Raw genomic sequence first — 17,910 nt, forward strand, 5'->3', positions numbered from 1 at the left:
CTGCCACACTGGCTACTTTATTCATGTCCCCATCATGCCAGTTCTGGGGTGGCTCATGTCAACTCTCTGAGTCATTTTGTTCACTTGGTTATTCAATGTCTCATCTACATTGGATGCTTCTTGGGGGGCATTAACACGTGAAAAGAATTTTCATGCTTTATGCACTATTACACATTCCCATATGTTCATTCATTTGTCTCCACTCATGCCTTCTTATAATAATTGTATAGTTTTTTTCCTTAAAGGCCCCTGACCGGTTAGCTAGTCCATTTGCAATTGCCCATGAGTCTGTATATATTCTCATCTCTGGCCACTTTTCTTTTTACACAAAGTTCATGGCCAGATGCATCATTTGAAGCTCTATCCTTAAGAAGATCTTCCCTTTCCACTGTCAAGGTCAGCACTAAGTGTGGCTATAATGAAGCTGTTGTTTCTTTTTTCAGCTTCCATTCACATACTGAGCCATTTATAAGCCATTTATAAGCCAAGCTTTGGCTTTTATCTCTTCCTCAAGGTGGTCATATAGGATCCCCCAAACAGCTATAGATGTGAACTGAGGAATGGGTGCTGGAACAATTGTGGTAGGTGTTAGGGAACTCTTGGCTGCCTACTTATGCAGTTTACTTGGGCCCTTTCATTCTGCTTGGGTTTGATTTGTTTTTTTAAGATTTATTATTATTATTTTTTAGAGAGAGCACGAGCACACGAACAGAGGGAAGGGCAGAGGGAGAGGGAGGAAGAACCCCAAGGGGACTCCCTGCTGAGTGCGGAACCCCATGAAGGGCTGGATCTCATGACCCCAAGATCATGACCTGAGTCAAAACCAAGAGTCGGATGCTCAACCTACTGTACCACCCAGGTGCCCCACTTGGGTTTGATTTTCGATGTACCATTTCCATCTCATAACGGATTGTTTCTGAGCTCACTTGACTTTGTAACTTGGAGAGTCCTGTTGAACCCAGCTCATTATGAGCAGTTGTAGGCATGGAGTGCCCAATGGTCAAGCAATTTCTTTTCAGAGCCCAGTAGCACACCAGAAGCTTTTTTGTAATAGCATGATTGTATTGCAGATCTCCAGGTGCCTGCATTGTGATTCTCCCACTAAGGCTTGCTATAAACTCTCTACTGAATCTTTTCCCAACATTTAGATCTCCAACAGGTTAGGGACTGCTTGCACTACAACCTGGACTTGCTGTAGAGTTGTTTCCCCTACTCAAAGCTGGCAATGAGCCTTTCATATCACTCAGTACATGGGTTATAGCAATATTCCTATGTGTAGAATGTGTTGCCTCTAACATCTGAAGAAGCCTACCAGATGTTGTGGTTCCTTTTCTGTAGTGGGAGATGCAGGATACAGCAGTTTGTCTTTTGCTTTGGAGGGAATGGGTTGGCATGACTGTGACCTCCTGAATTCCTAAAACTTCACTGAAATGGCATGTCCTCAGATACTTGTAGAGTTTTTCTCCTGCCCTTTGGAGCACATCTATATCTTACCATGTACTTCAGCATGCTAGCCATCTCTTGTTCATCTTCACGATCAGCATGATTAAATGGATCACTGTGATGTTTTGAATCTACTTCTCTTCAGACTTTATTATGATAGAATAGGAGAATTAATATAGCCCTGAAGAAAAACCATGAATGTGTACGATTGTTTATTCCGTGTGAAAGGAACTGTTTCTGATTGGTATAGAAAAGAACTCATTTGCCAGAGCAGTAGCTAAATGCCATACACCTGAGGCTATATATATTTATCGGGTGTAGCAAACATAATACATCTGGTAGGAGCAGCTGTGGTCATGGCTACTACTTGGTTGAGCTTGTGGTAGTCTCTAATCATTCTCCACGATCCAGCTGGTTCCTGCAGAGGCATTAAACAAACATGAAAGGGACCACTACCCCTGCATCTTTGAGATCCTAAGGGTGGCACTAATCTCTGCCATTCCTCTTACCTTCACCCCCTATACAGTACTGTTTTTGATTTACTATTTTGGCCAAGGGGTGGGGAAATATTTAGATATTTGCAGGTTTCACTTGGCTTTTTCCCCTATGATAGTTATTACTCCAGAGGCCAAGGACTCAGGGTAGGGATTAACCCAACTTCTAAGGATGCCAATCTTGTTATATTCAGGGCCTGGGAAGATGACTGTTAGGTGGGTCTGTAGACCAGTGGACCCCACTATAAGCTAGAGTTTGCTTGGTTCCTATATTCTTTTTCCTATAAAAGGGCAATAATGATGTTCCAGGTGTCTAGATATCAACATCAACTCAGACTCTGTGACCAATGGTTCTTTAAATGTCTGGGTATTTTCCATTTCCCACTGTATAGTCACTGGAGTAGATAGCCATAGATGTCATTGGAGAAGGACTTAGGGGTAATCATTTTTATATATATTTGTATATATTTAACATATATATATGTTGCAGGGTCTTTGCTCCTGGGGAACCAGCCATCTCTTTAAGCTGGTGGGTCTGGATCTGAAAACTAGATCAGGTCTAGGAATTAGGCGAGGGATAGTAGTTTTTTTAATTGAGGCCACCACCCTTAGCCTTGTGCTTATACATTCTTGCCTTATTTTGATTGTATATATTAAGCAGCACTGTTGACTGCCTATTTTGCTCTAATGACACCGTGTTCTGTTAACTATCTCCACAGCTCCCTGTGGGTCAAGATTTATTGGCTATTTCCCATCTTGCCAGTTATGATGGTATCTGTGGTCCGCTGGCTTCTGGTTTTAAGTGCCACCACCTGGTTTCTATTGCTTCCGTGCATCATTATCTCTATTGCTATCAATGAGCCAAACTCTTGACAGCCTGTATTTTATTTTATTTTTATTTTTTTATTAATATGTAATGTATTATTTGTTTCAGGGGTACAGGTCTGTGATTCATCAGTCTTACACAATTCACAGTACTCACCATAGTACATACCCTCCCCTATGTCTATCACTCAGCCACCCCATCCCTCCCACCCCCTTCCACTCCAGCAACCCTCAGTTTGTTTCCTGAGATTAAGAGTCTCTTATGGTTTGTCTCCCTTTCTGGTTTTGTCTTGTTTCCTCTATGATCCTCTGCCTTGTTTCTCCAGTTCCACATATCAATGAGATCATATGAAAATTGTCTTTCTCTGATTGACTTATTTCGCTTAGCATAATACCCTCTAGTTCTGTCCATGTTGTTGCAAATGGCAAGATTTCATTTTTTGATGACTGCATAATATTCCATTGTGTGTGTGTGTGTGTGTATGTATGTGTGTGTGTATATATATATATATATATATATATATATATATATACACCACATCTTTTTTATCCATTCATCTGTTGATGGACATCTCAGCTCTTTCCATAGTTTGGCTGTTGTGGACATTGCTGCTGTAAACATTGGGGTCCACGTGCCCCTTCAGATCATTACATTTGTATCTTTGGGGTAAATACCCAGTAGTGCAATTGCTGGGTCGTAGGGTAGCTCTACTTTCAACTTTTTGAGGAACCTCCATACTGTTTTCCAGAGTGACAGCCTGTATTTTAGAAGAGAGTGACCACTTCTTAGTGATGCTGGTGTCCCTCTCCCCAGTATATTCCTGATGGCCTTGGTGAATGGTGTGTATTATGCTCCCTTTTATGGTACATAATCCTCTGGTGGGTCTTCTGACTTCACAAAATATGTTCACTCTAGCATACCCACTTTCCTGAGCCCTTTAATCCCATGTTCTACCCTCTGCTGTGTCAATTCAGGTATTTCACCTTTTTTTTTTTTTTAAGTAGGCTCCAAGCCCAGCATGGAGCTCAGCGCTGGGCTTGAACTCATGACCCTGAGATCAATACCTGAGCTGAGACTGAGTCAGATGCTTAACCAGCTGAGCCACCTAGGCACTCCAATTCAGGCCTTTCAGTTTCATTCAGTATGGGCCATTTTTTTTTCAGGTTTCTAGGAGTCACTGTAGCAGCAAGTTTATGCCAGACCCTGGGTTCTTGACACAGTGGGGATTTCCATATTCTGAAATGGTGTCCTCACCCCCAATCAAGCTTTGCCTTATAGGTCTAATATTCTGACCTCCTTGACTAAATTCCCTCAAAATCTAGCACTGTGAGTATTCCCCCTGATTCTGCTGGTGTATGTTGGTGAATTTTTGCAGCAGCTTTGAGCTGTTACCTCTTTTCTCCCTTATTAGGCCCAAGATATCCTTGGCAGGATTTACATTAGTTATTATCATGGCAACCAGGACTGTAGGTGGGGTGTCCCTCTTGAGGGGAGCCTTTTATTGCTTGCAGGTGAGAGGCCTCTGAAGTGTGTTCCTATACAGTGGGAAGTGCCAGTGTCATCCCTGCAGCCTCTGAGGGTTCAGAGCAGTCTGGAGAATCAGAATCATTGGGGGCAACCATTTTAGATGTCCCTCTCCCACCTGTCATGCTTCCATGTCTTCCAAACCAGGACCCAGACCTTGACATAACAAACCTGTCCTGGTTGAGCATTCAGTCATTTTTGAAGCATCGCAGTCTCTAACCATCCTGAGTTTGATCTTCATCTTTTGGTGCTCTCCCACTCTAAGCCATAAGGACCTCTTTTGAGGTACCAGAGAACCCTCTGGCTTTGACACTTAGCTCCTTCCCTCCCTCCCTCCCTCCCTCCCTCCCTCCCTCCCTCCCTCCCTTCCTCCCTTCCTTCCTTTCTTCCTTCCTTCCACAGAGAGCACAAGCAGGGGGAGCAGCAGAGGGAGCAGGAGAAGCAGGCTCCCTGATGAGCAGGGAGCCTGATGCAGGGGTCGATCCCAGAACCCTGGGATCATGACCCTAGCCAAAGGCAGACACTCAACCTACTGAGCCACTCGGCACCCCTGACACTTAGTTTCTAAGTGTTTAATTAGCTGCTCTCTCTAAGGAGTTAGTGTAGCATAACAGCTAGCCACTTCTATTGTGCTTACATGCATTGTTCCCCTCACACATTTCAAACATCAGAATCATTATACCAATGACAGTGTTCCTCTTTGGGAATATTCTCCCAAGAAAGTTTAGCACTTTTCTTAAGAAAGTTTTAGCATTTGGGCCACCAGCTTGTGCAAGGGACTGTCCATATTTCACATAGTACACAGGATGAAATCCTCATTGCAGTGGGATAGGAAGTGATCTAGTTTCCAAACCCAGTTTATACCTTTTGCTTTCTCAGTCCATTTCTGTTACTGTGCCAATTTGAGTTCTCCTGGAAGCAGATGTGGGACAGAGTTAGGAATACAAGAGGTATATGGGGGAGGAGGAAAACTCCTATGAAAGAAAAGGGGGAGGAAACAGAATTGGCAGGGAGGGCCTCACTGTGATTCAGATCTGACAGAGTCTCAGACCCAGTGAAGACTCTAGAGCCAAAATTCTTCATTAGAGAGTCCTGCATTTGACAGAAATGGTTGTGATGTGACCAGTTGTTGGCTGGGGCTGGCTGCCCTGGAAGAGAATGGTCTCAGCTTCTAGGGATCTTGAAGAGACTGCAGCTGTAGGCTGTCAGCTTACTGCGTGCCTAGCAGCTGAATAGCATGTTCTTTCTTGAAGGGAGATACAAGCGACATACCTCCATGACTGCCACACATAAGTGTAAAGGAATTGTTAGGTATTATTGTTATAATTATCTTCTGATTAAATTTATCTTAGTTGCTTTTATCCTTTATAAGTAAAAACGTCTAGACGTTCTTAGTTATTTTCTCTTGGGTGTTTTTGGGAAGTTTGGGTGTTATTCTTGTTATTAGTTATCGTTCTTAGTTATTTTCTCTTGGATGTTTCTAGGGGAAGAGAGTTCCCCTAGATATTTTTAGAGTTGTTCCCTGACATTTAGGTTTTGACATAAATGTCACCTTCTCATTGGGACTTTCTCTGGCTGTTCTGTCTAAAATTATAACCCCCAATCTTTCCTTTCCTTTCCTTTTTTTATTTTTCTCTTTGGCATATATCTGGTATGTCACATATTTTACATGCTTATGTTGTTTATTATCCATTTTTACCCATTAGAATGTAAGCTCCAAGAAAGCCAGGATTTTGCCTGTGTGCTTGCTGCTTTATTCTCAGTGTTTAGCTTGTGCTGAGAGCACAACAGTTGCTCAAATATGGGTGAAATGAATATTTATATCATATAAATGAATGTTTATATAATATATCATATAAATGAATATTTATATCATATAAACACAAATTATGTAGAGATTTTTATTGTAATTTTGTTTGTTATGAGATTTGACCCAAAAGCTTGCACTTATGAAGTCTTTCATCCTAGCTCCCTGTTCTCTTGTTCTCAATATGATCTTGGCCTTATAGTAAGCTCAAATATATATTCATTGAATGGATTTGATGGATTTGTTAATCAGGAAAGCTCAATTTTTTTTTCTGCAGAAACATATTTTTGTTTTATGATGTAACAGTTGTATACATTGAAACAGCCTAGGATTAGTTTTGATTTTTAGAGATTAAAACAAAATTCTTGGGGCGCCTGGGTGGCTCAGTCGTTAGGCGTCTGCCTTCGGCTCAGGTCATGATCCCAGGGTCCTGGGATCGAGTCCTGCATCGGGCTCCCTGCTCCGCGGGAGGCCTGCTTCTCCCTCTCCCACTCCCCCTGCTTGTGTTCCCTCTCTCGCTGTGTCTCTCTCTGTCAAATAAATAAATAAAATCTTTAAAAAAAAAATAAAACAGAATTCTTTTCCTCTTTTCTAATTCTTCCAAATCCTACCTCTCAATACTCATTTCAAAGCTTTTCCATGTCGTCTCAGATTATTCTAAGCTATAGTGATTTTTTGTTTCCTCTGAGTTTTTATAACATATTTGTACATCTGTTCCATTTTAAGATTGTGTAATTTTTTTTCTGAATTCTGACTTGTATGGTATATTGTTACCTAACTTTTCATGAGTATGTCTTCCTAGTCCTCTACTACATATCAATAAGCTTTTTGAGAAAGGAAAATTATATTTCTTAGTGGTGCCCAGTGAAGTATTTAATTCATTCATTTATTCATTTAACAACAGTTATATGACATGTTTACTCTCACAAGACTGTGCCTAAGTGCTGGAGATAGAAAGAGGAATAAGAGGGGCATCTGAATGTCTCAGTCAGTTAAGCATCTGACTCTTGATTTCAGTTCAGGTCATGATCTCAGGGTCCTGGGATTGAGCCCCTCTTCTGGCTCCACACTCAGCGTGGAGTTGGTTTGTCTCTCTCCCTCTGCTCCTCTCTCTGCTCTCACTCTCTCTCTCAATAAATAGATCTTAAAAAAAAAAAAGAGAGAGGAATAAGACATCCTTGTCGTCTGGGAATTAAAGGGCTGTTGGGAAAGCAGATATGTGGATAAGTAAATGCACCAGATTCACTGAGGATGATAAGTTCTATCAAGAGTTTACTGAAGAGATGATGCTTGTGTTCAGTATTGATAATTAGCAGGAGTTTTCTGTGAAGATAAAGAGAGGGACGTCTTAAAGGAAAGCCTGGATGTACAAATGTGTGGAAGTATGTGGAACAACATATTGTATCTGGGGAACTGCAAATAGTGTGGCATGGTAGTTTTGTAGCTTGAAAAAGATGAGGGGCAGAAGTTGGGGTGGAAGACCTAGGCATGAGGCTAGAAGAAGAAAAGCTTCATATACTATTTAAAGGAGTTAGAATTTTTATTTTTCTTAAGTAGGGCATGAGGAACCAATGAAGAGTTTAAAATAGTAGACCAATTGGTCATATTTGAGCTTTTAGAAAATTATTTTGGTGTCAGTGTAGCAGATGGATTGGAGGAGGGCCAGAATAGAGGCAGGTATACCATTTGGGAAACTATTGAATAAATCTAAGCCAGAGATCAGAGTATGAATTAGGGTAATAGTATCTGAGATAAAGAAGAAAGAATGGTGTGAGAGGTAATTAAGAGTTAGAATTGTTGAGGGATGTCTGGGTGGCCCAGTGAGTTGAGCCTCTGACTCTTGATTTTGGTTCAGGTCATGCATGATCTCAGGGTTGTGGAATTGAGCCCTGCCTCAGGCTTCCCACTCAGCGCAAAGTCTGCTTGTCCCTCTCCCTCTGCTCCTCCCCCCCCCCCCCCCCCGCTCTCTCTCTCTCAAATAAATAAATAAAATCTTAAAAAAAAAGAATTGGTGAGATTGATTGGATGTAGTTGATGAAGAGAATGGTTCCTAGGTCTCTGGCCTTGGATTATTGAATGTATGGTGAAACCTTTACTTAGGGAATACAGGAAATATAATAGGCTTTAGGGAGAAGTAGTTAAAGTCATGAGAGTGGATGAGACCATCCAGTAAAAACATGTAGAATAAAGTCAGAAGAGGTCTGAGAACGTGACTGGATAAAAATCATATTTAAGAAATACACAGGGGGAAAGCCTACAGAAGACAAAAAGAAAAGACCAAGGAGGAAAATCAGAAAGTACCAAGTTTTGGTTTTTTTTTTCTTAAGTATTTATTTAAGTAATCTCTACACCCCACGTGGGTCTCAAACTCATAACCCAGAGATCAAGAGTCACATGCTCTTCTGACTGAGCCAGCCAGGGCCCCAAAAGTATCAAGTTTTAAAGAAGAGAGGGAGAAGAGTTTTTAAAAGGCGTGGTCACCTGTGCTGTTCCAGTGGATGGACTAAGATGAGTATTTGAATTGTCCATTGGGCTTGGCAATTAGAAAGTCATTGATGAAGTTGATGAGTTTCGGTGGATTGAAAATGAGAGTTGGATCTGTAATTTTTAAAAAAATATTTTAGAGAGAGAGCACGTACATGTGAGCATGAGCAGGGAGAGAGGGAGAGGGAGAGAGAGAATCCTCAAGCAGATTCCCCTCTGAACATGGAGCCTGATAGGAGGCTTGATCCCAGGATCCTGGGATCATGACCTGAGCTGAAATCAAGAGTCAGCAGCCCAACTGACAGAGCCACCCAGGTGCCTATGGATCTGTAAATTATTTTTTTAAAAGAAGTTGGCTATGAAGAGAACACAAAAAGTAGTAACTAAAGGGGAATGTAGAGTTGAAGAAGGGTTCACGTTTGTTATTAAAAGATATCTCATACTGAAATGATATATGAAGATATTTATAGACCATGAGAGGAAGAAGTTGAGAAGACAGAGGATATAGGCACTCAGTGTATATTGGCATATAGACTGATTTCAAAATTAGTGTATTGGGAAATAAATTAATCTCCAGTTGACTGGGCTAATTATAAATGTTTGGGATGTATTTTTATTGTAGTTTATTAAAACAGCAACACTGCCTGAGATGGTGGGCAACATGGTGGGTGAGTGCAATGTCAAGACCCTCAGCTAGGTGGAAATCAAGCCCAAGACGATTGACCACTATCTGGTGAGTTCTCCATCACCTATAAGGCTGTGAAGCATGGCAGGCCTGGTATCAGGGCCACCCATTCCTCTCATTTCATTCCTCTCAAGTAGCCTGTTCAGCCAATAAATGCACAGACTTCTCTTAAAAAAAAAAAAAAGAAAAGATGGCAACCACCAACAGAACTTTCAAAGTCAATTTTAGAAGTCATTGAGTACTTAGAGATCTTCTAGATTATTAGTTCTTTCACTGGATAGGTAAGTGAATTGAGATGTAGGTTGGTACTTTTGTCTTTTAAGTTACTAACTTTATCTAAAATATTTAAATCAAGATGGTTATATACTTGAATTTCCTTATTTCCTTTTTCAGGACCGGTCTTTTGTTACACATGCTTGTTTAGATAAAATACATTCAGTTTTTAAGATACTTTTTTTTTTAAAGATTTTATTTTTTAGAGAGAGAGAGAGACACAGTGAGAGAGGGAACACAAGCAGGGGGAGTGGGAGAGGGAGAACAGGCTTCCCGCGGGGAGCCCAATGTGGGGCTCGATCCCAGGACCCTGGAATCATGACCTGAGCTGAAGGCAGATGCTTAATGACTGAGCCACTCAGGCGCCCCTTTAAGATATTCTGATTAATGTGACTTATGTGACTCAGTAGCAACAACAGAAGACCAGTCTAGATCAGTCAACATGAGAAGCTTAAAAGTAATGACTTAGTCGGTGGACTCATTTCTTAGATTCCATGTTTACCTCAGATACTCTCTTGGTTTTTCTTCCTCTCATTTGAATTATATGTTGCATCTCTGGGGTACCTGGCTGGCTCAGAGAGCATGTGGCTCTTGAACTCTGGGTCTTGAGTTCAAGCCCCACTTTGGGCATAGAGATTACATACATACATATATATATATATTCATACACTAACTTTATTTTTTTAAAGATTTTACTTATTTATTTGACAGAGAGAGTGAGAGCACACAAGCAGGGGAGCAGCAGAGGGAGAGGGAGAAGCAGGCTCACTGCTGGGCAAGGAGCCTGATGTGGAGCTCAATCCCAGAACCCTGGGATCATGACCTGAGCCAAAGGCAGTCGCTTAACTGCCTGAGCCACCCAGGCGCCCCACAAACTAACTAACTTTAAAAAAAAATTGCTGCATCTCTGAGCACCCATCTGTCATGGATTATATTGTATTGTTGGTCCCTCCCTGCATTGGGCTGGAAGTTTCCTATTTTCAGAGCTCTTAGCACAGCTCTTCAGCATACATGGTAGGTGATTAGTAAATATATGCTTGAGTAGATACATGCTTGGATGAATTCATAGGCTGTACAAAAAGATAGGCTTTCCCTCTGTTCATGCATAAATTCACCAGTGCCCAATAGAAGGAATTTCCTATACCAGCAGATAAACATTCTTGGTCTGGATAAGTTTCAACAGTCTTTGAATTTATAAGCTTTATTTTTAGTATTTAGGTATAGTCCCCACTCCCTTACTTTGAAGCATCACAATCATGTATTTTTTGAGTTGTTTACCCTTAGCCTCCGAATTTATTTTACTGGATGTTTTGAAGATACAATTGATGTAAAACAAGGTCTTCCTTACCATTTATGGGTTGTCTTTTATTGTAAGAAGATTGACCAGAAAATATATTTGAGTTTTTGAAAATTATGAACATACTTTCAGAATTCCTTTATTGTTAGGTGTGTTCCCTCTTCTTTTGTTATTCTTTACAATTTTGTCTTCAATACAAGCTGTCAGAGCTTTTCCTTTTACAAAAATAATTTTTAAAAGGTATTTAAAGTAGGAATGGAATGGGGCTGCAGACGGGACATCATGGTGTTTTATAAGCTCATGTAACTGTCAGGTAATTTGATACAGCTGGCTACTTTAGGTTATTTCATGATTCTATTTGTCCTTTTGGTATTTCTTTAATGACAAGTGTGGAGGTCTCCCTAGCATGGTGTTCTTAGTATAGTTTGCTTAGGGTATGTTGGAGAAAGCATTACTGTGCTCAAGTATTATTTGTAGTATTTTAAAAATAACATTAAACAGGTCAACATGACATTTTTGTGACTTGCTGCTTAGAAAGCTTTAAGGAAAATAATTTTAGAGTCAGCCTTTTTTTTTTGTTTTTGTTTTGTCTCGTACAAAAACAAATTCTTTACTGCCCAGGAAGATTATCCTTGATAATGATCCTTTAGATTTGAAGAGCTACTAATGTTCAGTATAAAAGAATTGATAAAAAGCTTTGCAAATCCAATGACATACTACTTTTTGTTGTTTGGAAGTAGAACCTTTAGGTTTGTTTCCCCAGTATAGCACTATGCACCACCCCCATCCCACCCAGGTTTATGTTCTTTAGAGGTGTTTGATATTTTAATCATCTCCTTGACCAGTTTTTTTCATTTGGGGGAGGTAATAATTGTACCTTACAGAGTGCTTTTTCTTTTCCTTTTCATAGCCATCAAATTAAGGATTAGGGCGGGTATTTTTATTCTCACTTTAGTGGAGGAAAAAATCGGTAAAAAGAAATTAAGCAGGGATGCCTATGTGGCTCAGTCAGTTAAGTGTCTGCCTTCGGCTCAGGTCATGATCCCAGGGTTCTTGGATCGAGGCCCGCATCAGGAGCCCGCTTCTCCCTCTGCTGCCAGTCCTGCTTGTGTGTGTGTGTATGGGTGCTCTCCCCACCCCCCTCTCTGACAAGTAAATAAATAAAATCTTTTTTTTTTTAAAGGATTTTTTTTTGTTCATTTGACAGAGAGAGAGACAGTGAAAGAGGGAACACAAGCAGGGGGAGTGGGAGAGGGAGAAGCAGCCTTCCCGCTGAGCAGGGAGCCCGATGGCGGGGCTCGATCCCAGAACCCTGAGATCATGACCTGAGCTGACGGCAGACGCTTAAGGACTAAGCCACCCAGACGCCCCAAATAAATGAAATCTTAAAAAAAAATTAAGCAACTTTTGTGCGGTCCCACCATGCTAAAAGATGGTAAATTAACATGGAAAGCCTAATTCTGACAAAATTATCAATGCTTAATGTAGGTACTTTTTATGAAACTACAAGCTTGGGAAATGTTCAGGAATGTCTAAAATTCTGTTGCTTAGCTCTGTTGGGCAATTATAGGGTATTAGTCCCTGATTAACAAACCAAACAAGTAAAAAATGCTATTTATTGAGTTGAAAGTTTTAATAGAGTTTTGCTAAACACTTTAAAATCCTTTGTTAAAAATAACTGCTGAAGAAACTAAGCAGTTTTATCATAGTTGGCATTTGATGAATGTTTTGAAGAATATGATTTCATTGAAAAATAATAGTTTTGTAGCCCTTAAAGTGAATTTGTTGTGAGAGGTCTGGTTGCTAATTTTTCTGTTTTATAATTAAAGATTCATTATGGTGGTTTTTATAAGGTAGATTGATGGACATGGTCAAGCATGCATGTTAAGTTCAGGCAGATTAGAAATAATAGTTTTTTCTAGTTTTAATTAAAAATAGCTTTATTGGCATAATGCACATATTATAAAATTCACCTGCTTAAAATTATAATTCAGTGATGTTTAGTACATTCACAGAGTTATACAATTATCAGCACTATCTAATTTTAGAACAATTTCATCATCTCAAAAAGAACACCCGTTCTCATTAGTAGCCACTCCCTGTTTCCCATCATCATCTTTCCTCAGCCCCTGGCAACCACTAATCTATTTTCTGTCTCTATGGAATTGTCTATTCTGGACATTTCATATAAATGACATCTGGCTTCTTTGACTTAGCAAAATATTTTCAAGGTTCATCCATAGTGTAACATGTATCAGTACTTCATTTCTTTTTATTACTGAATAGTAGTCATTGTGTATACCACATTTTATTTATCCATTTATCAGTAAATGATATTTGGGTTGTTTCCACTTTTTGGTTATTATAAATGCTGCTTTGAACATACGTGTATAAGTTTTTGTGTAGACATAGTCTCTTGGGTATTTACCTAGGAGTGAAATTGCTTGGTCATATGGTATCTCTCTCTATTCACCTTTTTTGAGGACCTGCTAAACTGTTTTGCAAAGAGGCTGCGGCATTTTACCTTCCCATCAGCAATGTGTGAGGATTCCAGTTTTTTCTACATCCTCACCATCACTTGGTATTGTTTATCGTTTTGATTCTAATCACCCTAGTGGTTGTGAAGTGATATCAGGGTGTTGATTTGCATTTCCCTGATACTAATCATGTTGAGCATCTTTTTATGTGCTTATTGACTGCTTGCATATTTACTTTGGAGAAATGTCTTTTCAATCCTTTGCCCAGTTTTAAATTAGGTTATTCATCTGTTTTAATTATTTTAATTCCAGTGTAGTTAACATTTAAAAAATTATTGATGCTCTATTTGTCAGATATGTCTATTGAGATCATGTCATTTTGTTCTTTCACTAATATAGTATATTACATGGATTAGTCTTCATATGTTAAACCAACCTTGCAGGTGTAGAATAAATCTCACTTATTCATGGTATATAATCCTTTTTATATGTTGCTGGATTTGGTTTGCTAGTATTTTGTGGATTTGTTTTCATGTATGTTCGTAAAGGATATTGGTCTGTAGTTTTTTTAGGATGTCTTTGATTTGGTATCAGTAATATTGGCCTCATAGAATGAATGGGGAAGTATTCTGTTTTTTGTTTGTTTTTGTGGAAGATTGGCATTAATTTGCTTGAAACCACCTAGATTTGGATAGGAAATTTAAAAATTATTAATTCAGTCTCTTTACTTATTTATAGGTCTGTTCATAGTTTCCATTTCTTTTTAAGTCAGTTTTGGTAGTTTATTTCTAAGAATTTGTACATTTCATCTAGCTTGTCTAATTTGTTGGTGTGCAATTGTTCATAATATTATAATTTTTTATTTCTGTAAGGTCATATTTCTGTAAGGTCACCCCTTAGTAATGTACCCACTTACATTTCTGATTTTAGTAATTTGAGTCCTCTCTCTCCTTGGTCAGTCTAGCTAAAGGTTTGTCAATTTTTGTGATCTTTTCAAAGAACCACCTTTTGGTTTTGTTGATTTTTCTCTAATTTATTTTCATTTTAATCTTCATTCTTTCTTTCTCCTTGCTTTGGGTTTACTTTGCTTCTTTTTTTCCTTTTTAGTTTCTTAAGGTGGAAAGTTAGGTTATTATTTGAAATTTTGCTTTAAAAATTTTTTTTGATATGTTGTGCTTGCTTTTTTTTTAAAGATTTTTTTTTTAAGATTGTATTTATTCATGAAAGACAGAGAGAGAGAGAGAGAGAGAGGCAGAGGGAGAAGCAGGCTCCCCGCTGAGCAGGGAGTCCGACGCGGGACTCAATCCCAGGACCCTGGGATCATGACCTGAGCCAAAGGCAGACGCTTAACCATCTGGGCCACCCAGGCGCCCTAAAGATTTTGTTTTAAGTAATCTCTGCTCCCAGTGTGGGGCTCAAACTTAACAACTCTGAGATGAAGAGTCACATGCTCCACCAACTGAGCCAGTCAGGCACCCCAGTTATGCTTGCATTCTTATTTGTTAAAAGTATTTTCTAATTTTTCTTGTAATTTATTACTTGGTTATTTAGTGTGTTGTCTAATTTGTACATGTTTTTGAATTCACATTTCCTTTTGTTAGTGATTTCTAATTTCATTCCATTGTATGATTTCAGTCCTTTTAAATGTATTGAAGATTGTTTTATGGCTTAACATGGTCTCTCCTGATCCATGTGCACCTGAGAAGGATGTGCATCCTGCTGTTGTTGGATGTTTTTTAGATATCTGTTAGGTCTAGATGACCTACAGTGTTGTTTACATTTTCTCTTTTCTTGCTAATCTTCTCCTCAGTTGTTTTATTCATTATTGAAAGTGGAGTATTGAAACCTACAATTATTATTGTTGAATTTTCTGTTTCTTAATTTGTCAGTTTATGCTTTATGTATTTTAGGGCTCTGTTGTTACATACGTTAGGTTTATTTTATTTTTTTAAAGATTTTATTTTTTTTAACTAATCTCTACACCCAATGTGGGGCTTAAACTTAAAACCCAAGATCAAGAATCCCATGCTCTACTGACTGAGCCAGCCAGGCCCCCCACCCACTGGAGCTTTAACTCTGATGCATAATATGGATTAGATTCTGTGTGTGTGAACACTTTTGATAACTAAATAAAACATTGCACCTTATATGCTGTGACCAATAAGTGGAATTTGTTTTGATATAGCTTTGATGCTTAAATTATTTTGACTAATAATAACTTGTTACATCGAGATTATAAATAGAAGCACTTGTCTCTGAGAAGAGTCAACTTCACTGGGGCAGTGGTTCATTATAAGGTTTTATGTGCATGTGAGTCATAGTGTACTGTAGCTGTTTAAACATGGCTGAGGTAAAGTATTTAAATAATGACTTTGCCAGTATACTAATTTTTATTGAGTTTAAAGGGCAGTTGGTAGTGTAATGTTCCTTGACCTAGAATAATTTGAGTCAGTACCCGTTATTATTAAAACTATTAACAGTATCTACCTTTTATATAACCAAACTCTAAATCATATCTGGCTTAGGAAGAATCAAATAGAAACGTACCCATTATGTTATATTCTACAGATATTCTTTTTTTTTTAAGATTTTATTTTTAAGTAATATCTACACCCAGTGTAGGACTCACAACCCTGAGATCAGGAAGTCACATGCTCCACTCACAGCCAGCCAGGTGCCCTGATCGTATTTCTTTTTAATCCTCCTAACAATCTTTTTTTTTTCTTCTCGGCTCAAGTTTAATAGAAACAAAAGACAAAACGTGATGCCCTGCTACTGTACATACAGTTGGCCTGCCCCATAACAGCTCAGGCCCTTCTCTCCAGAAAAGAAAGGCTGGCCTCCCCAACCCCTGCAGAAAAGGCCTGTCCTGTCCCCATACCACATCTGTACAGTCTAAAGTCTTACGTTCTAAGCATGACAATAATACAAGAGAGATTTTGTTTTCATGGCCACCCACTGCAGCCCAGCCCTAAAACGACCCGGTGCTCACTTCTGCTTAGAGAAATATTCTTTGCTCTTCTGGACATCAGGCTTGATGGTATCACTGCCAGGCTTCCAGCCAGCTGGGCACACTTCCCCATGCTTGTCAGTAAACTGGAAGGCCTGAACCAGTCGCGGAGTCTCATCCACAGAGCAGCCTGCAGGAAGGTCATTTACCGTGATCTGCCTAAGGATACCTTTATCATCAATGATAAAGAGGCCCCTGAAGGAGATGCCTTCATCAGCCTTTAAGACTCCATAGTCCTGAGCAATGGTATGCTTGGGGTCTGATACCAAGGGAATATTCATGGGTCCCAGTCCTCCTTGTTTCTTGGGTGTGTTGATCCATGCCAGGTGACAGAAATGAGAATCCACAGAAGCACCAATCACTTGACAGTTGAGTTTCTTAAATTCTTCTGCCCTGTCACTGAAAGCAATGATCTCCGTGGGCACACAAAGGTGAAGTCAAGAGGGTAAAAGAAGAACACAATGTATTTTCCTTTGTAGTCAGATAGGCTGAGATCTTTGAACTGGCCATCTGGCATAACAGCCGTGGCTATGAAGTTGGGGGCAGGATGGCCAATTTTGGCATTTCCCGAAGACATCTTGCTATCAGCGGCTCTGAAAGCAAAAAGGCCGAAGACAAGGCAGGAAGAAGACGCAATCTTTTTTTTTTTTTTTTTAAAGATTTTATTTATTTGAGAGAGCGAGCATGAGAGAGAGCATGAGAGGGAAGAGGGTCAGAGGGAGAAGGAGACTCCCCGCTGAGCAGGGAGCCCGATGCGGGACTCGATCCCAGGACTCCAGGATCATGACCTGAGCCGAAGGCAGTTGCTTAACCAACTGAGCCACCCAGGCGCCCCTCCTAACAATCTTTTGACGTGGGTGGTGATGCTCTCACTTTACAAATGAGCAAACTGAAACTCAGATGTTTATTAGTTTGACTAAGGTCACTGGTGTTTTTGTGTGTTTTTTTGTTTTTTGTTCATTTTCTTTTATTCTTTTAGTTTTTCTATAAAAATGCCAGGCTTTGGAGATGCAGCCATGACCCAGACAGATGTGCTCTTTGCTTTCATGAAGTGACTTGTCTGGTGGAATCCTTTCGTTGAGTTTTTGAGTCATATTTCATATACTAATGACGTATATTTATAGAAGACTTTATAAAACATTTCTCCATTGTTATCTAATTTTGTAATTCTTGTTTGACAGTGTTGTGACACAGGTGCATTAGATATTATTGATGATATCTTCATTTGGAAACTGAGGGAAACTGAGACCTGGGGATATTAAGGTCATGTATTTAGTAAATGGCTGAGCTAGTATTCAAACCCAGGTCATGGAGCTGTAAGGATCCTGCAGTTCTTCCATTATATCACATTGTTTCATTATTTCATGTGAAACTACAAGCCTACATCACCAAGAGTGATAATCTAGAAAGTAACCAATCTAGTATAATTTAGACAAACAGAGTGCTACCAGGCAGAGTGTGTGGGAAGCGAATCAGGAGACCCAAAGAGCTGTGTCTAGTCTGCTGAAGTGGACTTATTCTTAAATAATGCAGGGAAAACAGTGCTTTGGAGAGATACTAAGACATGAGAAATACTGCACAGATGTCGTC

The 17,910-nt window shown here is 39.5% G+C and overlaps 1 protein-coding gene and 1 pseudogene across 2 annotated transcripts in view; one reads left to right on the forward strand and one right to left on the reverse strand.

Moving 5' to 3' along the window:
- ZFYVE9 (zinc finger FYVE-type containing 9) overlaps positions 1–17,910 on the forward strand; it is a 184,828-nt gene that overhangs the window by 12,990 nt on the left and 153,928 nt on the right. The window lies entirely within an intron of this gene.
- Positions 16,299–16,924, reverse strand: LOC113913176 (annotated as a pseudogene).

Source organism: Zalophus californianus, chromosome 4 (genome assembly GCF_009762305.2).
Source record: "Zalophus californianus isolate mZalCal1 chromosome 4, mZalCal1.pri.v2, whole genome shotgun sequence".
Lineage (NCBI taxonomy): Eukaryota > Metazoa > Chordata > Mammalia > Carnivora > Otariidae > Zalophus > Zalophus californianus.